Source organism: Camelus ferus, chromosome 3 (genome assembly GCF_009834535.1).
Source record: "Camelus ferus isolate YT-003-E chromosome 3, BCGSAC_Cfer_1.0, whole genome shotgun sequence".
Lineage (NCBI taxonomy): Eukaryota > Metazoa > Chordata > Mammalia > Artiodactyla > Camelidae > Camelus > Camelus ferus.
Window position 1 is genome coordinate 86,382,916 of NC_045698.1, and position 15,264 is coordinate 86,398,179.

Consider the following 15,264-nt stretch of genomic DNA (forward strand, 5'->3'; position numbering starts at 1 on the left):
GAATATTCTACTCCGACTCCCTTAATTTTGCAGCTGAAAACACTGCAACTAAGCTTATGTATGTTTTGCCCAAGACCACACATTTGAGGTAGCAGCATGACTGTTCTAATATTTCAGTTACTCAGAGCTATCTTTGAAACCATTTTTTAAGTCCAAAGTAGAGACTGACTCATGGTGGTGGCTGGGTTAAAAATCTGGGATTCCAGAAATGGGCAAGATGGATAATGCTGGTGGTGTTGGGTTAGGAGACGAAATGAAGTTCATGGACAGCCATTAATAAAGGCAGATGTGTTGAATGATCCATTCCAATGAAAGAGCAGAAGTGGGTCCAACAAATTCTAAAGGCTATCTGGAGGGAGACCTTGAACTGGAGATAATGTAGACAGAAGGAATAGATTTGAGAAGTTAAGACTAGCTAACCAAACTTGGCTTGGGAATAACAGAAAAAGAGAATAATGATACTTCTATTACTTAGCGCTTATAGCTAACTTTTATTGAGTACTACATGCCAAGCATGGAGCTAGGTGTTTTACATAATCCTCTCTTTAAAGTCTCACTCACACTACAAAATGGAGATGGAGCTATTATCCCATTTAGGGAGGAGGAAATGGAGGCATGGTGGGAGACTTGGAGCTTGGCTCATAAAAGTCCAAAGTTCACATGCTCAACCACTGACCTTCAAAGACGGGAGCAAGAGTAAGAGGACTGGATTTAGCAAGACCAATCCTTGATTCAGAGACTAGTTGGTACGGGTGCAGTGCATGAATTCCACAAACTATCAATGAATCTAAATACAATTAACTACTCAGACCCTACATCTAAACTTCGTTTCAAAATTAAAACCTCTCATTAGTATCCTGCACTGATTCTGTGTCACTTATTTGCATGTGATTTTTCATTCTAGTGTAGATATGATAAGGTCGACGTAGAGAGTCACTGGATATTGGCTTGCAATTAATTCCAGTGAATTGATGTTTATACCAAACAATAATCAAAATAAAGTAATCAGGTCATTTCCATACTAGTTAAATATTTATAGAATTACAGAATCAGAAATCTATTCAATGTTGATGTATCTGTTTAGAAGAAGCTATGTCTGGACACTCACCATATTACTAACACTCACTCATTCATTCATTCAACAAATATTATTGTGTACGCATCAGGTGCCAAGCTCTATTATAGACAAAAGATATAGATAGGGGTTATATATACCAAAGTCCCTGCTGTCATGGAGTTTATATTCTAGTGAAACTGAGAAATAATAAGGAAGTAAACAGGTAAATACAAATGCTCACTTCAGATAGTAAGAAATACTATGAAGAAAATATTAGAAGACAAAATGAGGGAACATGATGGAGGCAGGAAGAACTGTACCTCTGACTGCTCCCAGTCCTTCATTAAAATCCATGAAGAGCTCCTTTCCTAAAAGTAGACCACTTCTCTGAATTGGGTTTAAAATAAGCACCCCAAATATGCTTTTCTTAAAGGGAATATTAACTAAGCACTGCCCAACTAAAATAGGGCCAGCCCCAGAAACATCATGTCCTGGTTCTGTGTGGCCAAGGGACCCAAAGGAGGAGGGCTTGCTGGACATCTCTGACTCCATTGCTGGCTTTTTGCTTTCAGGGTAACACAAAGCTGGGATTCCAGTCAGCTGTTAAAGACTGAAGAAGTAACTGACTACTGTGGTCTCGCTAGTTCACCAATAAAGGCACAGGATATCATTTTCCTGTGTTTTCTCATATCCATTGGTAAAATTAGGCTAAGTTAATAATAAAAACTGGCATTCAGAAGTTATCAAGAAACTCCCAACATTGGCTGGATCATTTTCATAATGTTGCTATTTCATTTTCATAAATCAAGAGGCTCCAATTGGGAAATAATGCATGTGATGCTTTATCATGTAAAAGCAAACCATCGCTGAAATTCTTCAGAAGCATAAAGCTATGGAAATGTGGAGCTCTAACCACATAGGTCCACGTGTCTGTCTATACGGTTAAAAGCAAATAATGAATGCAAACTTTATGACTTTATTTGAGAAAACCCACAATAAAAATATGGCTCAAGATACTGTTTTCATGAAAAGAAATTCTTTAAAAAATCCACAGTTTAGGGGAATAAGACGGAGGTGGGGAGAGAAACTGTGAGGTAGAAAGAAGGGAGAATTCTAAGAGTTACCATATGATTCAGCAATCCCACTCTTGGGCGTATATCCAGAGGAAACTCTAATTCAAAAAGACACATGCACCCCAATGTTCATAGCAGCACTATTTACAAGAGCCAAGATATGGAAACAACCTAAATGTCTATCAACAGATAACTGGAAAAAGAAGATGTGGTGTATATATATATATACACACACATACATGTGTGTGTGTGTGTGTGTGTGTGTGTGTGTGTGTGTGTGTGTGTGTGTGTGATGGAATATTATTCAGCCATAAAAAAGAACGAAATAATGCCATTTGCAGCAACATGGATAGATCTGGAGATCATCATTCTAAGTGAAGTAAGCCAGAAAGAGAAAGAAAAATACCATATGATATCACTTATATGTGAAATCTAAAATGACATAAATGGACTTATTTACAAAACAGAGACAGACTCACAGACATAGAAAACAAACATATGGTCACCAGTGGGGGAAGAGGGGAGGGATAAATTGGGAGTTTGAGATTTGCAGATACAAACTACTCTTGTAAAACAAAGAACAAGGTCCTACTGTATAGCACAGGGAACTATATTTAATATCCTGTAATAACCTATAATAAAAAGAATATGAAAAGGAATACACACACACACACACACACATATAACAGAATCACTATGCTGTATACCAGAAACTAACACAACATTGTAAATTGACTATACTTCAGTTAAAAATTTTTTTAAAAAAGGGAGAACTGTAAAGAGGAATAAAGTCAGCAAAAAGCAGGGACTGCTAGGAAGAGAAACTGATTGTTCCAACAGGGTCTTGACCACGTACATATACATCTCCTACAGTAAGAAGTCTCTGTATCAGATTTACAGGGAAACCCTGACAGGTGCCACAGTCTTCAATGGAAGCTGCTCCTCCTACTCACAAAAACAGAACCAGCAAGAAGAGTCCTGCTTTGAAAGCTTTCATTTGATTTGGACGCATAGGCTTAGTTAGGGGCACTGTCCCCAATGTTTTTCCTCAGAACCAGCACAAGGAATGTATTTCTTTTCAGTAGGTCCAAAGTCCCTGTGGGATACAGGCACCATCAAATGCAGATTGACACCTATTTGTAGCACAACTAGAAAAGGCAGTTTCATTCTGAATTATTTAGCATGGCAACATTTTGCACATATAAATCACGTCCAGCTTTATTAGATTAGGCCAATTGAAGAAATATATACACCTCCCTGTCATGTAAAGCCCTTCATCTTGGGGAGTAGACTCCCCGGGGGGACATCCCAGGAGGTAAATTGAATACTGAGTGGTTTATCCCGTGGGGGGCTGTGGGGAGCTGAACTGGAAACTGAAATTCTTGCCTGGACATCAAATTTCACATCAAAAATGAGAAACTAGTTCATCTCTCTTGGTTACCAGGGTACTAATCACTCTAGAAACATAGATTTGCATGACTATGGCCGTTCTGTGCCCTTTATGTTGGAGTTGGGCCCTGTCAACGTAATAATGTTCCTAAAACCCTTTGAGGTCTTCAGATGAAAGGCAGGCTACAAACACAAACTATCACTTGCATAAATCAGCCAAGTAGCTTGATATTATTTCTCTCCATCTTTGGGTTTGCCAGAACGGGACAGGAAAGAGCAAATGGTACACAGTGAGATGAAAGGATGGAGATTAATAGGCGACTGCTTTTTAATCGGATAAGGCATAAGGATGCACAGTTGATAGCCCTGATTTTTATGACAAGAAAAAAAAAATACATCCAGGCTTGTTCTCATCATACTCAAAATCTCAGAGGAAAATCTCTTTCATAAAAACAGGCTGTTATCTCAAATGCTCTTCCTAATTCAAGTTCGGGGGTGGGGGAAATCACTTAGTAACCACATACAAGGATGGCACTAATAAAATGGGATTGGATTCCTTCTCCTCCCTCCATCCTCCCTCCCCTGCCCCCTACCCTTTTTTTTTTTTTTTTTTAACCTTGTTAAAGGGAGAAACTATGCATCTGAAAAGAAAAACACGATGAGGAGACCCAGCGCCATTACTTTGGAGAGCTGAGAGGTGGAGAATGAAAAAGCCATTGGTCTCAGTTTTACTGCCACAATGGCCTTTTATGAGAGGGATTAGATACGCCAGGAACGGGTGCAGCATTCACTTGTGCCCGACGACAATCTGGAAGGGGGACGATAAAAATCAGTTTGTCAGAAGGTTAAATCACCAAAGACTTCCTAGATTGGCTTTGCAGACTGTTTTCCCTTTGGAAAGAAGATGAAAAAAAGCAAGAAATATGGGCGCAAAGCTGATTTATTTTCTTTCCTTTTTTCCCCCCTCTCCGTGGAAGATGTAGCATTCAGAAAACATGTTGAGCGAGTTGAAGCATTAAAAAGATCAGTCTTTGGCTGGTGAATGAAAGGCAGTTGTGCGTGTGACTCACATACTAAATGGAACCCTGCCTTCAAAGCCTATTTTACTGCCTAATTATATATACACAAAATGTAGCTGTCTGTTTCAATCAAATCATAGGAAAAGGAATAAAACTCCTCTAAAGATGCAATTTTCATGGTTTGTCATAACCTTAGGAACACTGCTAATGCAAAAGGAGGAAGTACAGCTGCACGGTCCAGATAAGGCTCCAGTAATTGTTTTTCTTTTAATTATTACTTTATAAAGACATTATACCTCCTACTCCGAAGAACGAAAATTAGTGTCCTCTGTCTCCTCTTTTTTCCCCCTCCCTGCCCATTTTCACACCAAGCTCGTTGACACGCATTTCAGCTGTGGCTAGAAGCCAGCGTAGCTATGGAAATAATATTTAAGTAACCACCGTAACTACAGGCTCTCAGAGGGCTCCAGGGAGGACGCCTTTTCCAAATTTCTGTTTTGAATTGAGTAGCGCTTTCCAAAGCACAAAACAGAGTGCCAGGGATCAAGATGACATGCTTAGACCCCAAATGACTGTGTGGACTCGGCTTTCATGGAAATCGTTTCTGTTCAGAATAGCTGAATATGTTTATTTTTTTTAAATGGGGAATTGCACACATGTTTTCATTGTTGTCATCCTCGCTGAAGGATGATGTAATAAAATACACAAAAGGCTTTTTCCCCTCTACCATTTTATATGTACAGTTCTTTTTGTACAATCACCCGAAACTGTAAAGTTTAATAAGCCATTACTAATTTACATATTTTCATAGATTCAAATCATTAAAATGCAATGATATTTTAATGGCTTAATATATGTCTAATTGTGGATTAAAACTTTTTAACACTGGAAATGGCAATGAATGGACTACCAAGGGATTCTAAGTACCTAATTCAGAAAGCATTGGTAGCTACTAACATTTCTGAGGGAAACATAAAGTTTATCACTGGATGAGTAAATTGATTATCTTGTAATGTGCATGATTTTAAAAAGTCATAATTTTAACTACACCTACCACTCTTCTGCTTAATCTCTTTCAGCCTACCCCTCGTTCTGTCTCCAGCCCTATTAAATTTGGAACCCGCTGTATTAATCCACAGAACAAACAACCTGATTAAGAATTCTATGATAATTAAGCAGATATGATCATTAAGCTACTCTCATTGACTGCGAAATCCTGGGGCACGAGAGATACAGAGGAAATCAGAAACAGGCAAGGACTGAATGAGGCTTATGCTCTAGAAATCACTGCCTACATTCCAAATATGCACAAATGTTCACAGCAGCACTAATTCACAATAGCCAAAAAGTGGAAGTAGCCCAAATGTCCATCAGCAGATGACTGGATAAACACACACACACACACACACACACACACACAGGAATAGTATTCAGCTGTCGTGAAGAACAGAGTACTGCTACATGTTACAGTGTGGATGAACCTTGCAACCGTCCTCGCTAAAGAGGCTAGACACCAAAGGACACATAATGTATCCATCCATGTATGACTCCATCTGTATGAAATATTCAGAATAGGCAAATCCACAGACACAGAAAGCAAACTGGCCTTTGTACAGAGTGGAGGGATGGAGAGAATGGGATATAACTGTTCAATGGGTAAAGGGTTTTATTTTGGAGTGATGAAAATGTTTCATAACTAGTTAAGACATGGTGGTTGAACAACATTGTGAATGTACTAAATGCCCCTAAATTATTCACTTTAAATTGTCAATTTTATGTTTTGTACATTTCACCTCAATGGAAAAAACCCCTGTGATCACAGTATTCACTCACTCACTCCACTCCTTCATTCATTCCTGCATTGGGGAGCATCTATTTACCACCAGTCTGGCAGTGTGGTAGTGCCTGGGGGTGTGACGCCGAATCAGCCATGCCAGCCTCATGGAGCTTACGTTCTAGTCGGGAGAATAAAGAAAACAAAGCAAACAAATTCACTAATTACAAACAGGGTTATCTGACAAAGAATGAGGATGACAGTGGTGTGGCACGCTTTACCTGGAGGGGTTAATGAAGGCCTTCCCAGGGAGGTAATATTTGAGGTTAGACATGAAAAACAAGAAGCCATACAAGGGAAGAGAATCAAAGGAGTGAGTCTGTCATGTTACAGGAACAGAAATGATGCCAATGTGGTGGACAAAGTGAGCTGGAGTCAATGTACAAAGTGAAATTAGAGCAGCAAGCAGGAGCCAGGTCATGAAGGACCTTGTAGACTATGTTCAGAAACTTGGATTTTCCTTAACTGTGATGGGAAGACATTGAAGAAGTTGAAGCAAAGAAGTGATGGGCATTTATCAAAAGATCATTATCACTAACAAGTTAAGAATCAGTTAGAAAGGGACCAGGACAGAAACAGACAGACCACTTAGCAGGCTGCTGTCGTGGTCCAGATACAAGATGATGACGGTCTGGACTCCAGTGTTGACAGATAAGGTGGAGAGAAATGGACAGATTCAAGATCTGTTTTGCAGGTAAACCTGTCAGACCCTGTTGCTAGATTAGGTGGGTAGAAGGTAGATAAAAGGGAAGCAAAGCATCAGGGATGACTTGTAAGGTTTTAGCTTGGGCAACTGGGTAGATGTTGGTGTTACTTCTGGAGATGAGGCTTGTATTAATTTTCTTGCCACTGTAACAAATGACCACAAACTTACCATCTTAAAACAACACAAATTTGGGAGGAGACTATAGCTCAGTGGTGGAGTGAGTGCTTAGTATGCACGAGGTCCTGGGTTCAAGCTCCAGTACCTCTGCTAAAAATAAACCAACCAACCAACCTAATTACCTCCCCACCCAAAAGAATTTAAAACAACACAAATTTATTACCCTATAGTTCTTTACGTCAGAAGTCTGCCACGAGTCTCAGTGGTTTACAATCCAAGCGTCAACAGCACTATGTCCCTTTCTAGAGGGTATAGGGGGAAATCTGCTTGCCATTCTTTGCTTCGAAAGATCATCCACATTTCTTGGCTCATCATATCACATGTCTGTGTTTCCCTGGTGTCAGAGTGAACAGGAGATGAGAAAATGGAGATGGTGAGAGTCGGTAATATTCTGAGGAAGTTTGGCTATGAAAAGGGAAGAGGGAATGGGAGCCTCATTTTTGGAGGTGTTTATAAAGTCCAAGGGAAGTTTTGTTTTTTTGTTTGTTTTTTTTTAATGAGATGGGATGTATACTAGGTTGGAGGTTCTCAAAATATGGTCCCCAGGCCAGCAGCATCAGCACCAGTGGGAACCTGTTAGACATGCAAATTACTGGCTCCCAAGCCAGACCTGTTGAAGGAGAAATTCTGGGGGTGAGACGTAGCAATCTATGTTTTAATAAGCTCTTTGGACAAGTCTGACATGAAATCAGGTTGGAGAACCAGTACTGCAGTGGTAATGGCTATGATCCAATGAAGATGGGAGACTGACTTTACAGAAGAGAGGGGATCCTGGCAGTCTGCAAAGATGTAAGGAGATAATAGGAGGAGTCCCAGTAGAAGGACGGAACGTCAGTTGAATCAGGGATGTCTTCCCCCGGAAACATCCTCTTTCTAAGAGGTAAGCTAAAGAAAGAGTATCCAGTGGCAGGTAAGTTGCATGCAGGTCAGTCAACAAGAAGATGAAAACAAGCCATGACTAACTAACATCTTATTATTTTTAAAAAAGGGATTGGTTAAATAGGTATGTACAAAAGGGAAGGGATGGCTGTTGCCCATCTGCATCTCCATTTCTGGAAAAACGTCTGTTCAGTTCTTCTGACCATATTTTAAATGGGTTGGTTGGTTGGTTGGTTGCTTTTTAATTAAAGTACAGTTGATTAAAAATGTATTAGTTTCTGGTATACAGCATGGATGGATTTGGAGGGCATTATGCTAAATGAAATACATCAGAGAGAGAAAGACAAATACTGTAAGATATGACTTATATGTGGAATCTAAAAAAGTACAACAAACTAGTGAATACAGCAGAAAAGAAACAGACTCACAGATGTAGAGAAGTGGTTATCAGCAGGGAGAGTGAAGGGGGAGGGGCAAGATGGAATTGGAGGATTAAGAGGTACAAACTATCAGGTATAAAATAAACTACAAGGATATACTGTACAACATGGGGGATTTTATAAATTTTATTTTAGTTTACAATATTTTACTTTATATTTTATAATATAAATGGAGTATAACCTTTAAAAATTGTGAATTACTATATTATATACCTATAACATATAATACTGTATATCAACTATACTTCAATCTTTAAAATATGGTATTGTAAAATAAATGCATACATAAATTTCAAAAGGGAATGCTAGAAACATTTGATACCTTAATTTCAGCAAGACATATGATAACATGCCAATGACGTGCTCAGAAAGGACAGAGAAGTGAAAACTGGAGAATAGGAGAGTTGAGTGGGTGTGTGGCTGGTTACATTTAGAGGAAGAGTTCTAATGGAACAGCAGTGGCAGGTCTCCAGATGAGGGCTTCCCTGCCCAACATCCTTATCTACTTTGCTGAAGACAGAGGAAGTGTGCTTATCAAAGTTGAATGTGGTACAAAACTGAGAAGGCAAGCCAATGTATTTGATGACACAATGGAGACTCAGAACAATCTAGACAAATTAGAATGATGAGCCAGAAACCGAAGATAAAACTGAACAAGGGCAACACACTTTACGTTTATGGTATTTTAAAAATTATTTTTGGTGACAAATTTGGGAGGGGAGAACACTATGATTTGGACTAATAGTAGTTTGTAGGAGAAAACCCTAGGAATTTTAGTTACCTCAAACTTCCAGATGAGCCAAGAAATTCAATCTTAGCTTGCATTAACAAAAGTGAAGTAACCAGATCAAGAGATACTCCTTTCTTTCTCTGTCATTGAATATACCAGGGGGATTGTGTACAGTGCCAGAGGACACTGAGAACTAGAGGAGATTACGCATCTTGATTTGGGTGAGCACAGTGCAAAGTCTGGAAGTCACGTTATAGGAGGAATTTTGAAGTGACTTGGACAACAGTCAATCATGCAGCAAGCATGTCTTAAGTCAGACAAAGCTCTTCATGCTGAGGACAGACAATAAAACTGGACAAAGTCCTTATTCTGTCTCATGGTACTTATAATCTCCTGGACAGATGAAAACAATCATAAACAACAAAACAAGTAAGTGAAGCAGATCATTTTATATAGTGATCAGTTGCTTAAACAAATTCACATCATGTCATTTGACTTGTGCATGATGTGTCAGTAAGTCTTCACTGATGGCTGAGATAAACACCATCCCCTAACTCAATCGAGCATTCCGAACCCTCCATAATGAGATCTGAATTTACCTTAGCCCACACTCTTTCCATTTCTATGCCCTAGTGACCTACCTAACAAAGAGGAGGGAGTAAATCTGTTTTCACAGTAATGTTATATTTCATATGTGATTGTCTCCATTTTGTAAAGAAAGAATGGAGTTTGTTTGCAAGATGGCTGCAGTAATTCCATTTCCATACTAAGGATTTTCTGTGATGTGACTTTGCCTTTTCTCCCAACAAAAGGTAGAGTTTCTTTGTCCACTCTTTGAATCTGGGCTTGGCCGTGAGACTTTCTTTGGCCAATGGGACATGACAAACGTGAGCAGAGGTTTGAAAGTGCCTGCACGTGGATTTCTTTGGGCTGTGGCTGCAACCCTGAGACCACTGCATGAACAAGCCAAGCTAGTCTACCAAAAAGGTGAGGGGCGGAACATGGACATGCCCCGGACAAATATGTAAGTGAGACCATCTTTTACCAGGCAGCCCCATTCGAGCCACTAGCTGACTTTTATCTGCATGGTTGATCCTGGGAGAGACCAGAACTGCCCAGGGGAGCCCAGTCCAAATTGCTGACCCACACAATAAACAACAACAACAACAAAAGTTAGTTTCTAGCCTGCTAAATTTTAGACTGCTTTGTTAACGCAGCAATAAATAAATGATTGCTAGAGGGAGGCTCCGAGAATTGCTCATAACCTCACGGGAAGTAAAGTGTTGGAGCTGGGATTCCAGTCCAGGTTTGCTAACTGCACTATGTCTTCGCTTGCCAGTACACACGCTAATTTCCCTGCAGTGTCCTGAGAGAGCCATCAGCAAGGTTAAAGTATATGTGAGTGAAGAATCCATGATTGCACATTTAGCGAAGATCCAAACTTAGGGGAACAGTTCTCTCAGAGGAACTGGGTATGTGGCAATGCGGTTTGCTCATTAAATAAATTGAGCAATGTCTTATAAAGTCCTTAACCAAAAAATAGGTTTGCCCTAGATTTTGGAAAAAAAAAAAGCCCTCTGACCCACTTTTTTCAACCTCTAGAAGACGAAGTACCTTTTTCAGAAGGCTTTCCATCCTTTTTTAGACAGCTCCAGACAATCACAGAAGACTTGATCTGAAGAGCGGCCCTGGTCCTTCGGCTCTCGGGCTGCTGGGCAGGATTCCTCTGGGGTAGCTAGAATAGTAGCACAGGGGGCAGGAAGAATGGTGAGTTCTGTAATAATGAAAAGCATATCTGGAAAAATCACATATAATTGTGCATTTACTTTTGATAGGGATTAAAATCAGAAGAGGGAACTTGAAGGGATTGTAGAAGGCAGACGAGGCAGAGGCTAACTCCATCTTGGTCCTAAAATTTCTGCTGGTCCTACAGGTTGTTGGAAGTCACCAGAACTCCTGTCTGACTCTCTGAGAAGCCAAGGATACCATGTGTTCAGTGCAAGTGTACGGAGGGGTTAGCGTGTGGAGGGCACAGCAGGTGTGCAGACAAATGGAAGGTGTGTATGTGTGTTCTGGGTGTGGAGTGCACCCTGGCTTGGACATAGAAAGCCTGAGTCCTCAGTTGAGACCATCAATCACTCAGTAGGTGTCTGGAGGGTGGCCTCATGCCAAAGATTTAAGCAAACCCCGCTAGTGTGAACTAGTGTGTATGTACTAGCACAAATAAAACCTAACTAGAAATAGAAATCTTTTATCCTGGAAATTTTAAAGCTATTCAAAAACTAGAAATAGGCTTACGGTTAGACCATTGTGTGATGTGAAGTCTATGGAATATCACAGTGAGGAGAAATGGGATTGTATCCTGGGTACCGTATCACGTGCCCCTGTGACGCTGGGTCTTTGAAAGTAACACAACAGTTAGGACTGAGAGCACTAGACAATGTCGTATCTGTTACGTGCTTAACACTGACTGGTCCCTTGTGGGCCTAAAATATGTGTCAGTTCCTGAGTATGTTCTAATTTTTAAAAGTTAACCCAATATGTACATATTATTTTTTGAAGAGCAGAAATTAAAACACTTTTAGGGGGACAGGGAGAGGAATACATCTGAAAGCAAATCTTTATGCTACAACATGGATGAACCTTAAAAATACTATGCTAAGTGAAATCAGAGACAAAAGTACAAATACTGTGTGATTCTACTTCTGTGAGGTACTGAGAACAGGCAAATTCATAGACAGGAAGTAGCACAGAAGTTACCAGGGCTGCAGGGAGGAGGGCGAGTTATTGTTTAATGGGGACAGAGTTTCTTTTTGGGATGATGAAAAAGTTCTGGAAATGGATAGTGCTGATGGTTGCATAACACTGTAAACTTAATGCCACTAAATGATATAGTTAAAACGGTAAATTTATGTTCTATATATTGTTACCACAATAAAAACATGCAAACATTTTTAAGCAAAATCTTTGTAAAGCATTGAATAAATGCTAAGCACTTTCCTACAAAAAGCCTCCAAATCTAGGAGGATAGTGTCAAGTCAGTTTGGGGGGCAAGCTCCAAATGTTAAATACTTTAAAAATACTCACTTTCTTTGTCATCATCTCCGTATCAGGTTGAATGAGAACTAACAGACTGGAAAGCAGTTGGCTCTGAGCTTAGAGGTCAATCTCTCAAAGAGTTTGAACTTATCCATCCTCCCACTGACTCCACTGGGATCCACCTTACCCTAAGGTAGAAGAATACACATGGGGAAGAACATGACCAGTAGATAATCTGAATAGGCACAAAAGTTATATATTATACAAGAGGTATCAGTATTGGGGACTATGTCAAGATTCTTGTAACTGTGACATGAAATTTCATTCAATCTGGCTTAAGCAGAAAAAAGGAACGTAGGGGCTTATGCAACTGACTTTGTTGTGGGTTTGTAAGAGGCTTGATCTACTGCTCCCATGATGTCACTAAGGACCTGGGTGCTCCCTCCCCCTATTCTGCCCACCATACTGGGGCTTTCTTCAGGACCCCCATGATAGAACTCAGTAACTCCAGGCTCACAGCTCCCAGTAGCAAAACACATGAAGCAAATTCTGATCTCATATCCTCACACCTCATCATCCAGCAGAAAATGGGCTCCCTTTGGTAGCTGTCAGAAAGAGAGGTGGAACTTCTTTTTCTTAGAAGTTCCTACAGGAACATCTCTTCATATCTCATTGGCTCTGACTGGGTCGCATGCCTATCTCTGAGCTAATCACTGTGACCAAGGAGATGCAGATGTCCACCAGCATAAGCTGGGGTTGGGGTGGCACCAGGGCTATTTTATAGCCTATCTGTGATGACTCCCTCTAGAGCAGTACAGGGCCCAGCCTGCACAGCCAATCACAACAGCAACCTGAGAATTCACCTCATCTTTTGGCCAAGAGTATAAATTCCTAGAATGGAAGGACATGTTGCCATCTTAGAGCTACTGGTAGAGCCTGGGACATGATGTCTGCTCAGTAAGTTCTTACTGAGTGAATCAATGATTATATGAATGAACAGAAAACTAGCTGGAAGGCATAAACCTCCCCAAAATGGTGTTTCTGAGTTCTACACATACTACTGATTTTTCCAGTAACTTCTTGTTACTGGATGGAAATCAATTCTTAAATTTTCCATACTGATGAAGGTGAGGCCAAGCCTAGATGAATACAATTTCAACCTCCTGCTCTGTTAGAAGGTGACATTTTTGCATCTCACATTTGTTTTATCTCTGTAGTTAGGAAAATTTAGTCTTTGAAATACAAAACTCCATGAGCAAAAATTAAGCTCATACCTGGGCCTTCTCTCCTTATTCAACGGGAAAGACAGCCACCGACTCCAATGGTTTTTTTTTGTGAGAGTAGTAGTTAGACTATAAACACTAACTTTGTGTGTATTTTTATGATTTAATTTCTCCTTTTTATGGGAATATAAAATGTATTTTTAAAAATAAATAAATCTTTAATGGAAGTGTATGATGGTAACATGGGAAGTATGTAAATCTGTCACATACAATATAAGAACATATTTAAATATGCATATTAAGAACATTTAAAGCGGTAATGCTTCAAAATAGTGTTAACCTCTTATATGAAACATTTCTTTCTACATGTGAGCCCACCAGCATCCTAATTACAGGTTGCATTATACATTATATGCAACCAGTAGTAAAATACTTTTAATCAAATATTTGTTCTTAAATTTTCTCTTGTAGAAATGGTTATTCTGTGTGCCAGGTTTACTCTTTATTTAGATAGAGAAAAACATAAAAATTCCTTAAGCCTCTTGTTTTTTTTTCTAAATTCGAAAATCATCACACAAGTGAGAAATACTTTCTCTCCCAGAAACTCTTCCTCGGACTGTCTTTTCTTCTTTTTCTACCTTCTTGCCTTGGACATTCTCACCTTCCCTTATGACCTAAACAACCAAGTATAAGTTAATGGCCCCCAAATCAGCGTATCCAGTACCAATGTCATTCCTCAGTGACATAGTAGTTTGTCCAACATCCTACTAGAAGTTATCACTTTAATGGTCCCATGACCTCAGGTGCCTTGGTTAATGGCATTGCCATCTGCTTCTTCACCCCAGCTAGATCCCTTGGCACCATCTTAGATTCCTTTTTCTCTGTCATCTATCCTTAACTCCCTCCAAGAACTCAGCTGACCATTCTTGTCACATCTGGTCCCATAATGTCTCTCTCCATTCTACGGCCAAACTTAAGCTGCTACCACTTTAATGGCTGACTGTATCCTCCTCCTTTTTGAAGACAGTAATTCTAGTTTTTTACCCACTAATCTGCCATCCAACCTGCCCTCACCCGAAATTGTATCCAATTTCTACTACAGTCTGATGCTCCAAATTTTCCTGCTTAAAATTCTTCAAAGACTTCTCATCGCTTTTAGAATAAAGTTCACATTCAGAAACTTTGGCCATGTGTCTCCCCCTTACTTTACAATCTCATCTTCTGCCTGTCCCTTCTCAGCTCTTCTACAAAAGCCTTTGCTCTCATCTCATCAAATCACTAATTAGTCTGAGAATACTCACAGGATCTTTATGTCATTCCCTCTGCCTGGCCAGCTTTGCTCACCTCTTTCCCCCTGTAAAGTTAACTTCAGTAAAGTCTTTCCTGACTTCCCTTCACAATTAATCATTCCTTCCTCTGTACTCCCACAAAACTCTGCTCAGATTGTGCACATCTGGTACCGCTCTTCCTGGGTGGATCGTGTGGTTCTTGGGGGGAGCAGGGAAGGGAGGGCTGTGTCTGGGTCATCTTTGCGTGGATAGTTCCTCGCCAGTGCCTGGTGATCAGCATGTACTAAAAAAAGAAAGTTTAGTGAATGAGTCTTCATTTTGAACAGTCAGAAAGACCTTAAATCTGACCTATAAACTAGAAGAAATAGGAAAAGGAAGCCTTGAGATTCACAGACGTTGTACTGACCCC

At 39.9% G+C, this 15,264-nt stretch overlaps 1 long non-coding RNA gene across 1 annotated transcript in view; it reads right to left on the reverse strand.

Annotated features, from left to right (window-relative positions):
* Positions 1-15,264, reverse strand: part of LOC106730499 — a 38,662-nt gene that overhangs the window by 12,265 nt on the left and 11,133 nt on the right. Inside the window, exons 3-4 of the long non-coding RNA XR_001366963.2 lie at positions 12,392-12,531; positions 10,919-11,039 (exon numbers count right to left, since the gene is read on the reverse strand). This is a non-coding gene — a long non-coding RNA (uncharacterized LOC106730499). The remainder of the gene's footprint in view (positions 1-10,918; positions 11,040-12,391; positions 12,532-15,264) is intronic.